Source organism: Hyla sarda, chromosome 4 (genome assembly GCF_029499605.1).
Source record: "Hyla sarda isolate aHylSar1 chromosome 4, aHylSar1.hap1, whole genome shotgun sequence".
In the NCBI taxonomy this organism is placed as follows: domain Eukaryota; kingdom Metazoa; phylum Chordata; class Amphibia; order Anura; family Hylidae; genus Hyla; species Hyla sarda.
This window is the reverse complement of record NC_079192.1, coordinates 386,277,096-386,294,820: the sequence shown is the minus strand read 5'-3', so window position 1 is coordinate 386,294,820 and position 17,725 is coordinate 386,277,096.

The following is a 17,725-nucleotide window of genomic DNA, read 5'->3' as shown; positions in this document are numbered from 1 at the left end:
CCCTTGCTATTCGTGACCCAAGGACCTCCTAAGGTCCTGCAACATACCATAGAGGTTACTAGCATGGTCACATGACCGAAGGTCCTGCGACGCTGAACAAGGTAAGTACTATACATTTCTATGCAATATAGATATAATTATTAATATATACATTTATTAACATTACAACTAGACTTAAGGAGAGGCGACTAGGGGCTGTCCCACCTGAGGAACCCTACCTGAATGTAGTTACTCTTACTTTGGGGACCTCTACACTAGGTACAGTATGTAATACGGCACCGGGACACCACAAACCCCCTTACTTAAGATAAGTCGGCCTCAACGTCAGTCCCCTAAGACAGAGGGACGAAGTGAAGGTCGGGTACAACCTATAAACCTACTTAACATTTTTTCTTTTGTTGTACATACACTGGTTTGGGTAAACTCACAACCAGGATTGGTTCATGAATTTAGTAACAGGAGAATATTATTCACATGAGATACATCCTACTTAGCATTTCCTTTTTCTCTAACTCACTAGACAAGTTAAATTTCACTATACATTCTTCTTTAGATTCACTAGACAATTGAAATCTCACTATACATTTGTGCCATATTAGCTACCTGTTTAGTACACTGGAGGTATATTGGATTGCCCGAGGCTTTCTACCAATAAGGGTGGCTACTAGGGTCAATTGGCTACATGCTCCTATCCCTAGAACACAACAGATAAACCTTACTTATGATACCTTAAATTACGTGCATTATTTTTAAGCTCGCAAGAGTATCTACTGGCCAGGCAGAACATCTCGCACACGTATAAGAACAGAAAATTAGTGTACATGACAGTGGCAGGAATTGGAAAAATTGACATTAGCTACAATTCCAAGGCATTTATTTTAGTGTGAGATACATTTTTGTTTGTTTGGTGTACTAAGTTTAAGTGAGGTAAGTACACTTAAGAGGTTGTTTTGTGCAGTACTATGTGTTTAGTACTATGTGTAAGGTCAGTCTTGATACCTTAGGGGTAATTTCCCTTGAGAGGACCTTTGAGAAGGTGTTAGTGATGGGTGACCAGTTTGTTATTCCTCAGAGGGGCCGAGGAAGCCACCTACCAACAACTTCTACAACACCTATTTAAATTTTTTATGTACATGTGTACAATAATCATTTACATTTACTTACTCTAGCATGAATATTTATTAAACACTCCAACAGGGTTCAGGTGAATTCACCTGATAAGTGCAACTTTCACGAAGAATGTCACGTTACGATTGAGGTATATACATGTAAACGTGCGTGCAAGGATCAGCAGTCCACCTGCACTAAGAGTCTAAACTTTCACGGCCCAGTTTAGCCGGGCACACTTACGAATCTCTTACCTCTAGTAGTCTCTTGGTCTAAAGACCAGGCACAAAAGCTTGATGGTTACGTTACAACTTGAACAGTCTTAGCATAGTCCTGCTAGGCACATTTCTTGAACTTGTTGCAAAACAGTCTGTGAAGACAAAAAAAATTTTTCAAGGCAGAATACGTGTCAGCTTCAAATAAAACTTGGGCGATGTAGTCCTGCTCCTCGCCTAGAGCCTCTACCCCTCTCAGGATCACGAGCAGGCAAAGAGTTAATGTGGCTCTCTCACACCACATTAGTAAGGGTAGAGTGTAACACTGAAGGTTTGAGGTTAACAGTTGGTGCTGGTTGATTTGGCCCCACCTCCTCATCCGGCGTGGGTCGCAGCACATTTGTTGGTACCTGGGGGGCAGACCAAAGCTCCTTGTCGGTAGTAGGCACAGGTACTTCTGTTGGTACCCGCGGTCAAGGCAAACCTCCTGGACAGGAGTAGGCCAGGGTACTTTGTTGTAGATAGTAGCAATTGGTTGCTATTGTAGAGGCTCCTCCTCCTTGGGTACTTTGGTGGAGGCATCAGGAGCCGGCCACTTCGGCCTCAGCTGGAAGGGGTCCGCTTCCCAATCATTTGAAGGAAAATACTCGAAGGGCAACTGGGTTGGAGCTGCGGGCCTGGTGACTGCGGCCGCCCACTCTCCTCGCAGGCCCTGGACGGGGTTGTATTCCACTATCTCACCCACCTCCAGGGAATGGAACTTCTTGTGTAGATATGACCTCTGCACAGATCGCTGGTTTACGAAGATGGTATAGCCGGTGTGGCAATCAATGAGGGTACCATAACCTCTGACCTTGTCGAACTTGGCCACTGTTGCTCTGCAATGTTCCAAGGGCTCCTCCTCTTCTCGGGGATGATCCCATCTGCGAATAAAGAGTGCCTCCATCTCCTTGGTGTTCTCCTGATAGCGGATCCTCTCGTCAAGAGGCAGATGGACATGCTTAGGGGCGTAAATTTCTCTGTGATGGGCCTTACATTTTTCCATCAGATCAGCTATTTCAGCCTCCTGGCGAGCCCTTTCTTGTTGTGCCTTAGGAACTGATGGTAGAGGTTTCCCAGGCAGGGATGGAAGCACATCATGAATGTATTGAATAAAGTCAGATTCATCCCCAAAGACCCATTGGGGCAATTTTGGTGAGCACGATCGTGAATTTTGCAGGGCAGATAAGGGTATCTCTGGCTCAGGGCTGATGGAGGAAAAGAAGGCAGCCTCAGATGGTGTACTTACTGAGGATTCCTCTGTCGGGATCTCAGCCCACGAACCCCAGGTGCGGTGGTGAGGGGACAATCTCACCAGTGATGGAGTTCCAGGTGTCCCTGCGGTGTCCCCCAGATGGGTATCCTGCCAGTCGTCTTCTTCATCGGGCAGTGGGAAAAGATTGCAGGCCCCCTCTTCATCCAATGACAACCGCTGCATACAGTCGGCAAGATCGTGGAAGAGCTGGGCTGCAACCGCTTCTTCTGGTGCCATCTTTGCGCTAATGTAACGTGAAACGCTGCTCTCTGCCATGTCTGTACCTTCCGGCTCTCCTTTATGCAGACTGAAGAGGTCGCTGTGCAGGGTTCACTTTATAGTGGCTTCACCAAAATGGCTGCCGGCCGGAAGAACGTCATCGGTGCAGCCCCAACTTCCTGTTCCTCCGGAAACAACAACCGCGTCTCCAAGTTCCATTTCGGCTGCGATGCACTCACTTGATAGCCACACCCAGGGGCGGGTAGTGGCGCAGCGAGGGCCTTCTTAGCACGCTTTTCCGGCAGCGAGTTAACACTTGCAATGCTGACCGGACCTGAGGATCGTAGCATACATTCGCATCTCACTTTACACATTTCTGCAGCAATAACATTTTTGTCTCCCCCCTTACTTTTTGCGTGTGCTCTCTCTACACGCGGCACCATATGCGATCTTCCATACAGTTATATGGTGCTCCGCAACACATGAGGACAGTCTATTATACAGGGGGAGTACACTTTACTTGGTGGCAACAGCTTTAGGCACACACCCGTATCCTGTCAGATGCCAAAAAGCCTGATAGCCAGGGGGATGTAGGGTATGGGTAGTGTTGCTGTGCGGGTATTAAAGGGTGGTTGTTAACCCTTGCTATTCGTGACCCAAGGACCTCCTAAGGTCCTGCAACATACCATAGAGGTTACTAGCATGGTCACATGACCGAAGGTCCTGCGACGCTGAACAAGGTAAGTACTATACATTTCTATGCAATATAGATATAATTATTAATATATACATTTATTAACATTACAACTAGACTTAAAGAGAGGTGACTAGGGGCTGTCCCACCTGAGAAACCCTACCTGAATGTAGTTGCTCTGACTTTGGGGGCCTCTACACTAGGTACAGTATGCAATACGGTACCGGGACACCACATATGTTATGTTAGTAAAAAAGGGGGAAAAAAGAAAAAAAAAAAAAATACTAATCTGTTTAACTTTCTGGCACCAGTTGATTAAAAAAATTGCTTTCCATCGGAGTACCCCTTTAATTATATTCATAAGGTATTCTTTTCTATAGTAGCATACAGATAGGTATACTCTTACCTCTCTGAATAGGCACTGCGAGGGGCATTTATCAACCCTTTTACCCGAGTTTTTCTGTGTAAATTTGTCGCAAAAAGTCGCTACTGCGACACCATGACTTTTCATGCGACAATCATCTATGCGAGCAAGAAGAGCAAGTTTTGCTTTTTTGACTACGGTACGAGGGTTTGAAAACTTTACTTGGTTTAGTCAGGTATTTATTAACTGCGACAGTTGCAGCTGCGCAATAAAATGTCGCAACAGCCGGGCTCCGACATACTTTCTCCCCTCTAGCCTCACTTCGCTACAGGGACACTGCAGTGATTTACATCCCCCCTCTCACCTGCCAGCGCCACACAACTCCCATCTGCCTGCTAACTGTGGCAAGACTACAAGTCCCAGCATGCGAGTTGTAGTCCTGTAGCAGCGGGAGCTGAGCCGCGCGGGCGGGAGACAAGGGGGGGGATATCAGTGTCCCCGTGAGGGTAGCAGGGAGGCCGTATGAGGAGCCCGGGCGGCTGCACTGTAATGTCAGCCCGGGCTCCTTACATATACCGGCGCCGCAGACTTCTTAATCCCCTGCTGTCATTTCACATTTCCCGCTGGGTCCTGTGATTGGCCAGGACCAGCAGCCAATCACAGGACCCGACCGGAACAGTGACATGATTAGGGGATATAGGAGTCTGTCAGGGGGGGGTCCGTCAGCATACACCCACCCCCCTCCCCCCACCGGCCTTCACCTGCGCTGTGCCCGACTGTAACCCCCCCCCCCCCCCGACCTTCACCTGCGCTGTGCCCACCCGTAACCTCCCCCCCCGGCCTTCACCTGCGCTGTGCCCGTCCGCCGTAACCCCCCCCCGGCTTTCACCTGCACTGTGCCCCCCTTCCGCTCCCACGTCTTCAGTTGCGCCGGCCTCCGCTCCCACGTCCCTCCGTCAGTGACGTCACTTGCAGGGCGCCCGGAGAGAAGGAACGCTGCGCTGGATGGGTGAGGGTGTGTGTCTCTATCTCTGTCTGTGTGTCTCTGTCTGTGTGTGACTGTGTATGTGACTGTGTGTGACTCTGTGAGTGTTTGTGTGTGTGACTGTCTGTGTGTGACTCTGTGTGTGTGACTGTGTGTGTGACTCTCTGTGTGTGTGCCCGGGCTCCCTTTGCAGGACTACAACTCCCAGCATGCCCTTACTGTAAGGACATGCTCGGAGTTGTAGTTGTGCAGTGCAGGCGAATGACAAGCTTGTCCCCTGCCCCCAGCTGTAGGACTACAACTCCCAGCATGTCCTTACTGTAAGGGCATGCTGGGAGTTGTAGTCCTGCAGCTGGGGGCAGGGGACAAGCTTGTCACTTGCCCACACATCTCCTGCACCACACAACTACAACTCCCAGCATGTCCTTACTGTAAGGGCATGCTGGGAGTTGTAGTCGTGCGGGGCGGGAGATGTGCGAGCAGGTAATAAAAAATTTACTAACCCATTTTTATTATTTTTTTTATTCTCATTTCAGATCCGTGTATCCTGTGGACTCCTTCGGATTCGGTGGACTACTTCGATGACCAGCGTTTTTCTTTGTTTGATTTTAATAAAATGGTTAACAAGGGCTTGTGGGGGAGTGATTTTTGTAATAATTTTTTTTTTAAACCTGTTGTGTTTTTTCCTTACTTTACTTGACAGGCTTAGTTGTGGAAGCTGTCTTATAGACAGAGTCCATTACTGAGCTGGGCTTAGCGTTAGCCACAAAAACAGCTAGCGCTAACCGCCAATTATTACCCCGGTACCCAACGCCACAGGGGTGCCGGGAAGAGCCGGTACCAACAGGCCCAGAACGTCAAAAATGGCGCTCCTGGTCCCAGGCGGTAACAGGCTGGCGTTATTTAGGCTGGGGAGGGCCAGTAACAATGGTCCTCGCCCACCCTGGTAACGTCAGGCTTTTACTGTTTGGTTGGTATTTGGCTGAGAATAAAAATAGGGGGGACCCTATGCATTTTTTTAAAATAAATAATTAAATATTAAAAATTTTTATTCTCAGCCAAATACCAACCAAACAGTAACATCCTGACGTTACCAGGATGGGCGAGGACCATTATTACTGGCTCTCCCCAGCCTAAATAACGCCAGCCTCTTACCGCCTAGGCCCAGGAGTGCCATTTTTGACGCTCCGGGCCTGTTGGTACCGGCTCTTCCCGACACCCCTGTGGTGTTGGGTACCGGGGTAATAATTGAGGGTTAGCGCTAGCTGTTTTTGTGGCTAACGCTAAGCCCGGCTTAGTAATGGACTCTGTCTGTAAGACAGCTTCCACTACTAAGCCTGCCCAGTAAGTAAAAAAAAAAAAAACACAACAGGTTTTAAAAAAAAATTATTACAAAAAAACACTCCCCCACAAGCCCTCGTTAATTTTATTAACATCAAGCAAAGAAAAACGCTGATCGTCGAAGTAGTCCACCGAATCCGAAGGAGTCCACAGGATACACGGATCTGTAGAAGTAACAAAACATAAATAAATAAATTAGTAAGCACATTTAGGGAGAAAAAACAGTGTTAAAAAAATGTAATAAACACACACACACACACATTATATATATATATATATATATATATATATATATATATATATATACACACACACATTTTTTTTCAAAGCTGCATAGTGGTGTTCTGTAGTCATTATTTGGTTTTTGCTTATGTGTGCTAAAAAAATGGTATTTAAAAGTGATTTCTTGGTTTTTGCTCATGTAAGCCAAATTTATCAACCCTCTGTGATAGTATGATAGATATGTCATACATAAGCAAAAAAAAAGCAAGAAAAAAATGACTACAGAACTTGCTTACCAAAGCAACGATGATAAATGTCCCTGTGTGTCATTTGAACAAACTTTACATATATCATTAGTAAAAGAGAATATAACAAACTTTGTAATATATCTTATTGGACAAAAATGTTTCTACCTCCTGCTATCAATCAGGGAAGTGCCTGTGGACATAAACGGACCTCAGAGAGACAAAGAGACAAGTCTGTATGTAGGGGACCACAGAACTTTTGGACTGCTGCTGCAGTTTAGGTTTTGCACAGAGACATTGAATTTCCTCCTCTATGAGTGCAGTGTATGAGAGACACCATATACATTAGAATCTGCCCACATCTCTGTGAGAACTGAAAATAATAGATGAAGTCCACAGAGCAGAAATCTATACAAGTCATATAACAGTGAGAAATTGTGCAACTCCTCATATACACCCACAGCTTTTCCTTAAATGACCTGGAATGACAGCTACACATTAAGGATTTCAGTTTCTCCTGATACAAATTCAATATGATATCTCATCATGCCAGAAACATTCCCAGCAGGCTGCAGGTCACATGAAAACTATTGGGTAACCACAGGTACACATCTGCAATTTCTTGTTAACACAAATAGCTAATTAGTCATGTGGTAGCAACTTAATGAATTTAGGCATGTAGACAAGGCCAAGACAATGTGCATCATAATTGGAAGAAAGAGGATTTGAGGGACTTTTAACTTGGCGTTGTTGGTGCTAGATGGGCTGGTCTGATTATTTCAGAAACTGATGATCTACATAGAATTAGTACATTGTTGTATAGTTTTAGGTGAAGTCACTACCGAAGATGAAGTATCATTGCAATATCCTCTCTGTTCCAGACGGGTGCAATTCAGGCAAACCAATGTGAGTGATAATGCATTCATGCATCCATCACCTCTCATTACATTGGCTATGCCCATGCATTCTCCTGCCTTGACCTACAAATGTACAGTACAGTACAGTCGGTGGCAATATGCATGTGTATTGCTGTCAATACAATACTGTTCTGTGTATACTTGCAAGAGTAAGGAACCTGCTGCCATAGACAGGAGTCCCTGCTCCTTTATGTACTCTCTGTGGCATATTATGCCGATTGTTTTGTGGTGCCTACGGTGTAAATAATGTAATGCAGAGATAGTGATGCCAGGGTGATGTTAACCACCATGTACCAGGGTTTAGACAGTTCTCCTGAGCCAAGTGCTTGGGACTATAATGACCACAGATGCAGAGGTATGAAAAACTATTGTTTACTGAAGCAGGAATGTTGGTAAAATCCTTTACAGTACAGATCAGAACTGGGGAGACGCAAAGTCACCCTTGGGAGCCTGTTGCCTTGCTGAGACTTGTAGGTACGTTCGCTTGACTGTATTGCTGCAGACTTTATACTTTAGCTTTAGACTTGTGACAACTGAAGCTGACTTTAGACTAAATGAAAAATATTCCACTGGAGCCTCCCAAGCTTTTCACCAGTGTAATGCTGAGCTCTCCGGTCCCTGCTCCTGGACCGGAGCGCTCGCAGCGTCTGTCCCAGCGGGGTGCCCCGGTCGAACTCTCTGACCGGGGACACTCCGTCTCTGCTCCTGTCGGGGACTCCGTCCGCGCTGCGGGATGTCCCCGCGCGCATCCTGCGTCCCAGTTCCACTTACCCGTGCCCACTCCGGCCCTCTCCTCTGCTCCCCACTCTCGTGACTCCCGGCACGCATGTCCCTGCACTATAGGGCGTGCGCGTACCAGCAGTGTAAGATTTAAAGGGCCAATTTACCATTGATTGGTGCCTGGTCCAATCCGTTTATTGTCACTCCTATAAAGGTATCCTTCCCTTTCCTGCCCTTGCCGGATCTTTGTTGCCTCAGTGCCCTAGAGAAAGCGTTATTGTGTATATCCTTGCCTGTTGCCGATCCCGTTGCTAACAACTACCGCCTGAGAACCCGTGCTGCCTGCCCTGACCTTTGCTACGTCTGACTACGCCTCTGCCTGCCCCTTCTGTTCTTCGCCTGTCTCAGCTGCCAGTGAGGTTGAGCCGCTATCGGAGGATACGACATGGTAGTTACCGCCACAGCAAGTCCATCCCGCTCTGCGGTGGGCTCTGGTGAAAGCCAGTAACTGCTTAGAACCGATCCTCCGGTACGGTCCACGCCAATCCCTCTCTGGCACAGAGGATCCACCACCTCCCGCTACTAGTCCGGATCCTGACAACCAGGCTTGAGACTGTACCTGTGCAATGGGGTTCTTGCAAATTGTGTGGCTGTAGATCAAGCCTCTTCCCATTATCACAGACTTCTTCCAGCTTCTCTTCACACTGCACCTCAGCTCACACTAGAACTGAACTAAACTGAGGCTAAACAACTCCTCCCCCCCCCCCCCTACACTACATAAGGATTACGGTGGGGGCATCCCATTGAGGCATCAGAATCACCTGGTTTACTCGGCATGACTTCCCTTAAGGTAACACTGATAAACATATGCATAACACAAAATGGCAGTATAACAAAATACAATTTACCCTGGAGTAGTGGGCCCAGAATAGTAACACTGGAAGTGCCTGAGGCAACATTTACTGCACAGGACAATATCCCGTACTGGGTCACCACAATAGAGCAGGCTGTATGAAAGGAATGGCACACCTTTAATAGAGCCGGTGGCAGTTACATCTGTATAATGTTATAACATCTTTAGGGTCAGACTGGCCCATCAGGGTAACAGTAGATTCTCAAATGTGCCCCATTTTTTACACAGTAAAGGAATCCAGGGGTCCACTAGAAGATAACAACATTGGAAACTTATTTGGGGCCCACTTCATGATGCCAGTCACAAATCTCACAAATAATTTATGTATCAGTGATTTTACTTGGGTTACAAATATGATAAAAAAAAAAAAAATTACTTTGGGTTCAGAACATACAGGACATTCAATAGTTTACATAATCTACTGTATACATTTATAGTAGACCCTCTAATTCATTTATTTGTATTATAGTTATGGCACTGACCATCCTCCTTTGAGCCCTTCAGACCTGGGTCTGAATCATTGCTGTTCTACTGGATGTATCAGAAAAAATAAAGGAGAAAACAACATTTCTAAATTTTATATGAAAAGAAAAAATGACAGAAATGCAATGTGCACAGGAAATTTTCACGTTCCGTTCCTGACTAAATTTTAAATTACAATTTTAATATAAGTCTAATATATAAGACTATTCTAATCAGATTCACCCAAGAACTGGTGAACCCTAAAGACATAATATCTCATTACCAAAACGCATTTCCATGCAGAATAACTATCTTTATTTTTGCGATATTGAGAAAAAAGTGCAGAAGATTAAGTGCAAGGGAAAAGAGACGGCAAAATGTAGGATTGAGGACCATTGCATTATTCAGTGGAGGAGAAAATTGAGGGACTTGGAGAAAGATGTAATTAGACTTAAATAGGTCTATGGTCAATGCACAGCAAGAGATAGACAGACTGACACAAAGTAATGGGAGGCTGGAGAAGAGTTAAATTACCTACATTCGGCATGATAGAGCTAGGGACATAAAGGGAAAGCAAAATAGGAAGGATTATATGCCAAGATTCTCGGTCAGTTCTGGCTGTATGTCCATATATAACTGGGAGCTAGAGGTCAATTGCTTTGTGGAGATGATGTCACATGGAGGCGCCATAAAGCCTGGGTTTCTGTATCTAAAAAGGTGAGATGCAAAGTCAGAAACATGACATGGTGTCATCTTCTTTATGCCCGAGACCGGTGCAATTACAGACGTCTGGTTGACACAAAGCACTTATCTCTGAGCCTTTTCCGTGAACTTTAAACTCAGCTGTGGCTTCTTAACCTGTGCTGATGCCGAATATTTCTCGGTAACATTGACTATCCCTGTCATCGTATTTACACTACTACAGCTGCTTTCCTAGGTAATCGTATTATGTATATAAGCCGAAGTGCTTGTAAGCAGTAACTCAGTGCCGTTATTGTAATTCAATGCCGACCATAATCTTGCTGGCTACTGTGCGTGAATTTAGGCCTCGTTTCCTATATATATAATACATTGAAATATATAGTAGATATAAGTCACAATCGTATGTACTGCACTGTGCTTGGGCAAGCAATGAAGGGAAACATTGCAAGGCTGAGTCAAGGAGGTGCAAGGTCAAGGATACCAACATAGGTAGGCAAACCATACGTAACCCACAGGATTGATGCCACATGTTACCTTCCCACAATTATGGGGACATTGGGAGCCCACTGTCCCATTTGCACTGAGGTCAGGTCCTCTTCATCCTTCTTCTTCAGGCCGTAGGATGAAATAATATGATTGCATAGCATTTAGAGTACAGCACAGAAGGCTCTGTTCCTGTAAGTACATTATGTATCGTGCTAAGCAATCTACGCCATGTATGTACAAGAGCAGAGACTACAATATACTGCCACACTCTCTACTTCTGTGCAGGTGCTGCTGCCAGGACCAGATTGACCTATTGGAAATATTACTGCTATCCCTGTAGGCCAGTCTGGCCCTGGCTACTGCTGCTGTGCCCCCCTTGCAGCAGCGCCTTAGGCAAGTGCCTCATTTACCAAACCATCTGTACTAAGGAGGAGTTGAATAGAGCAGAAATTAAAGGGTTAGTCCGGTAAAAAACATATCCACAGTATAAGGGATAAATGTCTGATTGTGGGGAGGAACTGACCACTGGGACCCCCACAATCTCCTGCTCAGCACCCCAGTTCTTTGAGAGGAGCAAGTGCTATGGACAGCACGTGCTCCATTCATTTCTATGGGATCACCAAAGAGAACCTAGTGCTGTACTTTGGCATCTCTGTTGCTCCCAAAGAAATGAATGGAGTGTGTGCTACCGAGGTCTGTTGCACACACTGCTCTCAAAAAGCTGAGGTATTGGGCAGGAGATTGCGAGGGTCCCAATGGTCGGACTCCCTGTGACCAGACACTTATTTTATATCCTGTGGAAAGGGGATAAGTTGTTTTATGTTGGACTATGTCTTTAAGACAGTATAACAAAGGAATGTCCAGCGCCAAGTGCGGCAAAATGACAGGTACTTTATTGTAGGATCAGCGGGTACAAACTTGCATCAGGCAGGAGCCGATGTGTTTCGGACCACTACAGGTCCTTAGACATGCCGGCTAGCCCGTGCGCTGGTGCTGGAAACACAAGGGAGAGAGCTGTCCACACACATTGTTGCTTCTATGTCTTTAAGACAGATGCCCCACTTTCCCCAGTGCACAGGTACCCCCAGTGTTCCTAAACATGCAAAATCCATTGATGCTGGCTGTGACTTCTGCACTGGAAGGGTTAGTAAAGGAAGAAGGAAGAGAAGCAATGCATTTCTATGCTAAACTGCTCAAAAAAATAAAGGGAACACTTAAACAACACAATGTAACTCCAAGTCAATGACACTTCTTTGAAATCACACTGTCCACTCAGGAAGCAACACTGATTGACAATCAATTTCACATGCTGTTGTGCAAATGAAACAGACAACAGGTGGAAATTATAGGCAATTAGCAAGACACCCGCAATAAAGGAGCTGGTGGTGACCACAGACCACTTCTCAGTTCCTATGCTTCCTGGCTGATGTTTTGATCACTTTTGAATGCTGGTAGAGCTTTCACCCAAGTGGTAGCATGAGACGGAGTCTACAACCCACACAAGTGGCTTAGGTAGTGCAGCTCATTTAGGATGGCACAAGGTTTTCTGTCAAAATAGTGTCCAGAGCATGGAGGCGCTACCAGGAGACAGGCCAGTACATCAGGAGATGTGGAGGAGGCCGTAGAAGGGCAATAACCCAGCAGCAGGACCGCTACCTCCGCCTTTTTGCAAGGAGGAGCAGGAGGAGCACTGCCAGAGCCCTGCAAAATGACCTCCAGCAGGCCACAAATGTGTATGTGTCCACTCAAACGGTCAGAAACAGACTCCATGAGGGTGGTATGAGGGCCCAAAGTCCACGGGTGGGGGTTTTGCTTACAGCCCAGCACCGTGCAGGATGTTTGGCATTTGCCAGAGAACCCCAAGATTGGCAAATTTGCCACTGGTGACCTGTGCTCTTCATAGATGAAAGCAGGTTCCCACTGAGCACATGTGACAGACGTGACAGGGTCTGTAGACGCCGTGGAGAACGTTCTGCTGCCTGCAACATCCTCCAGCATGACCAGTTTGCCGGTGGGTCAGTAATGGTGTGGGGTGGCATTTCTTTGCAGGGGCCGCACAGCCCTCCAGGTGCTTGCCAGAGGTAGCCTGACTGCCATTAGATACTGAGATGAGATCCTCAGACCCCTTGTGAGGCCATATGCTGGTGCGGTTGGCCCTGGGTTCCTCCTAATGCAAAACAATGCTAGATTTTATGTGGCTGGAGTGTGTCAGCAGTTCCTGCAAGAATAAGGCATGGATGCTATGGACTGGCCCGCCCGTTCCCCAGACCTGAATCCGATTGAGCTCCATCCACCAATGCCACGTTGCACCACAGACTGTCCAGGAGTCGGCAGATGCTTTAGTCCAGTTCAGGAAACCATCCGCCACCTTATCAGGAGCATGCCCAGGAGTTGTAGGGAGGTCATACAGGCACGTGGAGGCCACACACACTACTGAGCCTCATTTTGACTTGTTTTAAGGACATTACATCAAAGTTGGATCAGCCTGTAGTGTGGTGTTCCGCTTTGATGTGTGACTCCATATCCAGACCTCCATGGGTTGATAAATTTGATTTCCATTGATAATTTTTGTGTGATTTTGTTGTCAGCACATGCAACTTTGTAAAGACGAAAGTATTTCATACGATTAGTTCACTTATTCAGATCTAGGATGTGTTATCTTAATGTTCCCTTTAGTTTTTTTTTTAGCAGTGTATATCTCCAGTACTGGTAACATATTTCTTTAGTTGTGCACATTCAGAATATTTTCCTCCTTGCTGTTGTTGACAGTTTCTTTACTGTTCTTGTCATATGCAGGCTCCGGGCTGAGTGTAACTCTGTCTCTTGCCAGCTCCTGCTCCATGTCAGCTTGTATTATACATCCTGGCCTTACTTTCAGGCCATGCGTCCTGCCATGGGGGGTATAACCAGGGATGAACGCTGGCATTGCTCCTTCTATGGCCTTTTGTAGGGGAGCGCACATTAGGCCCACATCATTCACAAGTCGCCATGGGCTATGCTGTATAACATAAGAATAGTAGAAAGAAGTTGGAGTCACCATGGCTTTAATATATCAGGATTTTCTGAAAATGAAGAAAATAAAAATGTGCATATATTCATCACTAGTTCCTGGTCAATAAAAGTATATAATTATATAATATGTTATATAATAAGGGACATTTTTTACTGCACTGTTCCCTGTTTTATGTGTCATATGGAGATTTCCCTCCACTTTGCAAAAGTTTAGATGCCCAAATTGATATAATGTCTATATATATATATATATATATATATATATATATATATATATATATATTATTTTTTTTTTTTTTTTTTTTTTTTGCATCAGTACAGAAAGGATACAGGGTACAGAAAGAATAGGTAGGGTAAAGGGGAAGGGGTACTCCAGGGCTATCTATCTTACTATATGCATATGGGCAAATATATAATAAACCCTGGAGTACCCCCTTCCTCAGTACCTTACTTTTTCTTTCTGTACCCTTTGTTATTTTTTTGTGCTTTTATTTATAGATATGAGATAAAGATTATATATATTTTATGGTATGGTCTTTCTCTTTATTTTTGTATATAGGCATTCTGTTTGTTGTCCCACTGTACCCTTTTGTACATTCCACAGTTTATACGGGTTACATGTGTTTTTAATTTTTTTTTGTAACAGATGAGTAAATAGTAGAAGTTCATGCATGTGAAAGAAAAGTCTAGATTCCTATTTGAAACCCATATGAATTTGTGAATACCTGCATTCTGTAAAGAAAAGCTAGAACGTTCTTTTACGTCACGCAAGATTCCCATAAACAATATTACGGGACAGGAAGAGTAAATTATTAGGGTACCTTATATTATCCCCATAATAGTGTCACAAATATAGCATCATTATCTCTTCCACATGGGAGAAAGGGCTCAATGTTACATAATTGAAACCCCATTATGGTTCAGTACATTGTTTACTCATGACATTTACTTCAAGGTGGCTGCATTGCAATACTAAAAGCAGGCAACAGAGAAGTTTAAGTAACTAGTATGTAAGTAACTAGCTCAGGGGTAGGAAACAGATAGTTGTTATTAATGGGACATACTGGGATTGGGTGACTCTTACTAGTGGGGTGACACAGGGGGTAGTATTGGGTCCTATTATTTTTGTATATTTATTAATAAACTTGTAGAGGGATTGTAGAGTAAAGTATCAATCTCTTCAGATCATACTAAACAGTGTAAAGCAGTTAACGCAATAGAGGACAGTGCACTGTTACAAATGGATCTGGATAGCAGAATAGAGAACAGTGCACTATATATAGTATATAACACAATAGAAGACAGTGCACTGTGTGTAGAAGAGTTTTAGTCAACAGTAAATAAATTTTAGCGAGCAGTTTCAGGCAGCTGCTGCCAGGGAAAATAAAATCATGGGGGACATCAAAATGGGGCATAGATGTCTTCAGAGGATAATTTGTAAGGTTTGTGATGTTTACTATCCAAGTGTTCTAGAATATTAACTTTACTAGATATGAGACGAATGCCTTGATTATCTCTGTTGTTTATCAAACAATTTTAAAGGGGTTTAACCCCTTAAGGACCAGCACAAATAAACCTGTACACCCCTGAAAGACAAGGCCTGTTTTTTCAAATCAGGGATGTCTGTCTTTATTAGAGAATAACTCTGGTAACGTTTTGCCAATCACCATAATTCTGACATGGTTTTTTTTGTCACAAGTTGTCCTTCATGAACATAGTAAAAGTATGCCAATATCATTTGTAGTTTTTTTTTTTTTTACAATGCAAAAAATCATGAAATTTAAAAAAAAATTATGATTTTTTGCTATTTTAACACTAATAGGTTGCATGTATTTATACTTACTGACCAAATAGTTTCTGAAACTTACACTTTCAGATGTCTACTTTATTTTGACAGCATTTTTTTTGTTTTTAATTCACATTTTAAATTAATTAGAAGCCTAACAATTTAACTTGAAAATTTGAAAAGTACATCTTTTTCTTATGTGCTATGCAAGATTTGCAGAAATTTGAAGGTGGTAGAACATAGGAACACCCCCCAAATGACCCCATTTTAAAAACTAGACCCTTCATGGTATTTGCTAGGGGGTACAGTGAGTATTTTAACACCATAGTTTTTGGCAGGAATTATTACAAAGTCAGTGTTAAAAATTAGAAATTTGCATTTTTTCACAAATGCATCATTTGTGGGACATATTTTTTGTACATCCCTTCTGATATTGCAAGAAATGCACCCTATATATTGTGGATACAGAGACAAAAAAAAAAGACATGGTCGCACATCCACAATATGCACAAATGATCTAACGCTTCTCAGCAATATATATAAAACAAACAGGTCGTTTGTGTACTTTACGATCATAAAGTGCATGAAGCCCGCCAGCCTCGTCACGGCCACCTGGATGTGGCGGGTCCCTAACATCCCTAGCATAAAATGGCGCGGCACCACGTGGCGACCACCACCGCCACAACACCAGTGCCCACGGGAGGGGAACGACCTGCTGGCCAAGCAGCCCCAAATGCCACTCGAACCAGCCCACGGGACGCCCCCCCCATGCAGACACGGTGCCACGGCAGGAGCAGCCGCCACGCATCACCACACCAATGTGAACAGGGTGTAATGGTTCACTCACCATGTGCCTCCAGCCAGAGACTGGAAGCCTAGCCAGGAAGGGAGGGGCCCTAGAGTACTTCCTGCTCACTATATGTGCAAGGGCTATGGGGGAGGGGTGAAGTGCAGACCAAGCAAAAACAAAAGAACGGAAATGAGAATACAAAAATGCCACCTGGATGTGGCGGGTCCCTAACATACCTAGCATAAAATGGCGCCACACCACGCGGCGACCACCACCGCCACGACACCAGTGCCCACGGGAGGGCAACGACCCGCTGGCTGAGCAGCCCCAAATGCCACTCGAACCAGCCAACAGGACGCCCCCCCCCCCATGCAGACACGGTGCCACGGCGGGAGCAGCCTCCACGCAGCACCACACCAATGTGAACTGTGTGTAATGGTTCACTCACCATGTGCCTCCAGCCAGAGACTGGAAGCCTAGCCAGGAAGCCAAGGGGCGTCCCGTGGGCTGGTCCGGGTGGCATTTGGGGCTGCTCGGCCAGCGGGTCGTCCCCCTCCCGTGGGTACTGGTGTCATGGCGATGGTGGTCGCCACGTGGTGCCGCGCCATTTTATGCTAGGGATGTTAGGGACCCGCCACATCCAGGTGGCCGTGACGAGGCTGGCGGGCTTCATGCACTTTATGATCATAAAGTACACAAATGACCTGTTTGTTCTATATATATTGCTGAGAAGCGTTAGATCATTTGTGCATGTTGTGGATGTGCGACCATGTCTTTTTTTGTCTCTGTATCCGCACCCTATATTTTATTAAGCTGCTTGGCCCTTGTTTGGAAATACCCCCGCTTAGGCCATATTTGGTTCCTTGGCGGCGTGGTAGGACCCAGAAGGAGAGGAGCGCCATTTGGCTTTCAGGGCATCATTTTAGGCCGATGGATTGTAAGCCACACTTCATGCCTGCAAAGGGTTTTAGCTGCCAGAACCATACAGAACCCCCACAAGTGATCCCACTTTGGAAACTACACCCCCTAAAGTATTCATCTAGACCAAAAGTGAGTACTTTGAGTCCTTTTTGTGTGGTTGCAATGGATACAAAATCAGTGGAAAAATTTAAAAATTCTTTTTTTTCCACAAATGCATTATTTGTGGGACATATTTTTTGTACATTGCATCTGAAAAGTAGAAAATGCGCCCCATATTTTATTACGCTGTTTGTACCGTGTTCGGTAATACCCCCCCCCCCCCCCCTTAGG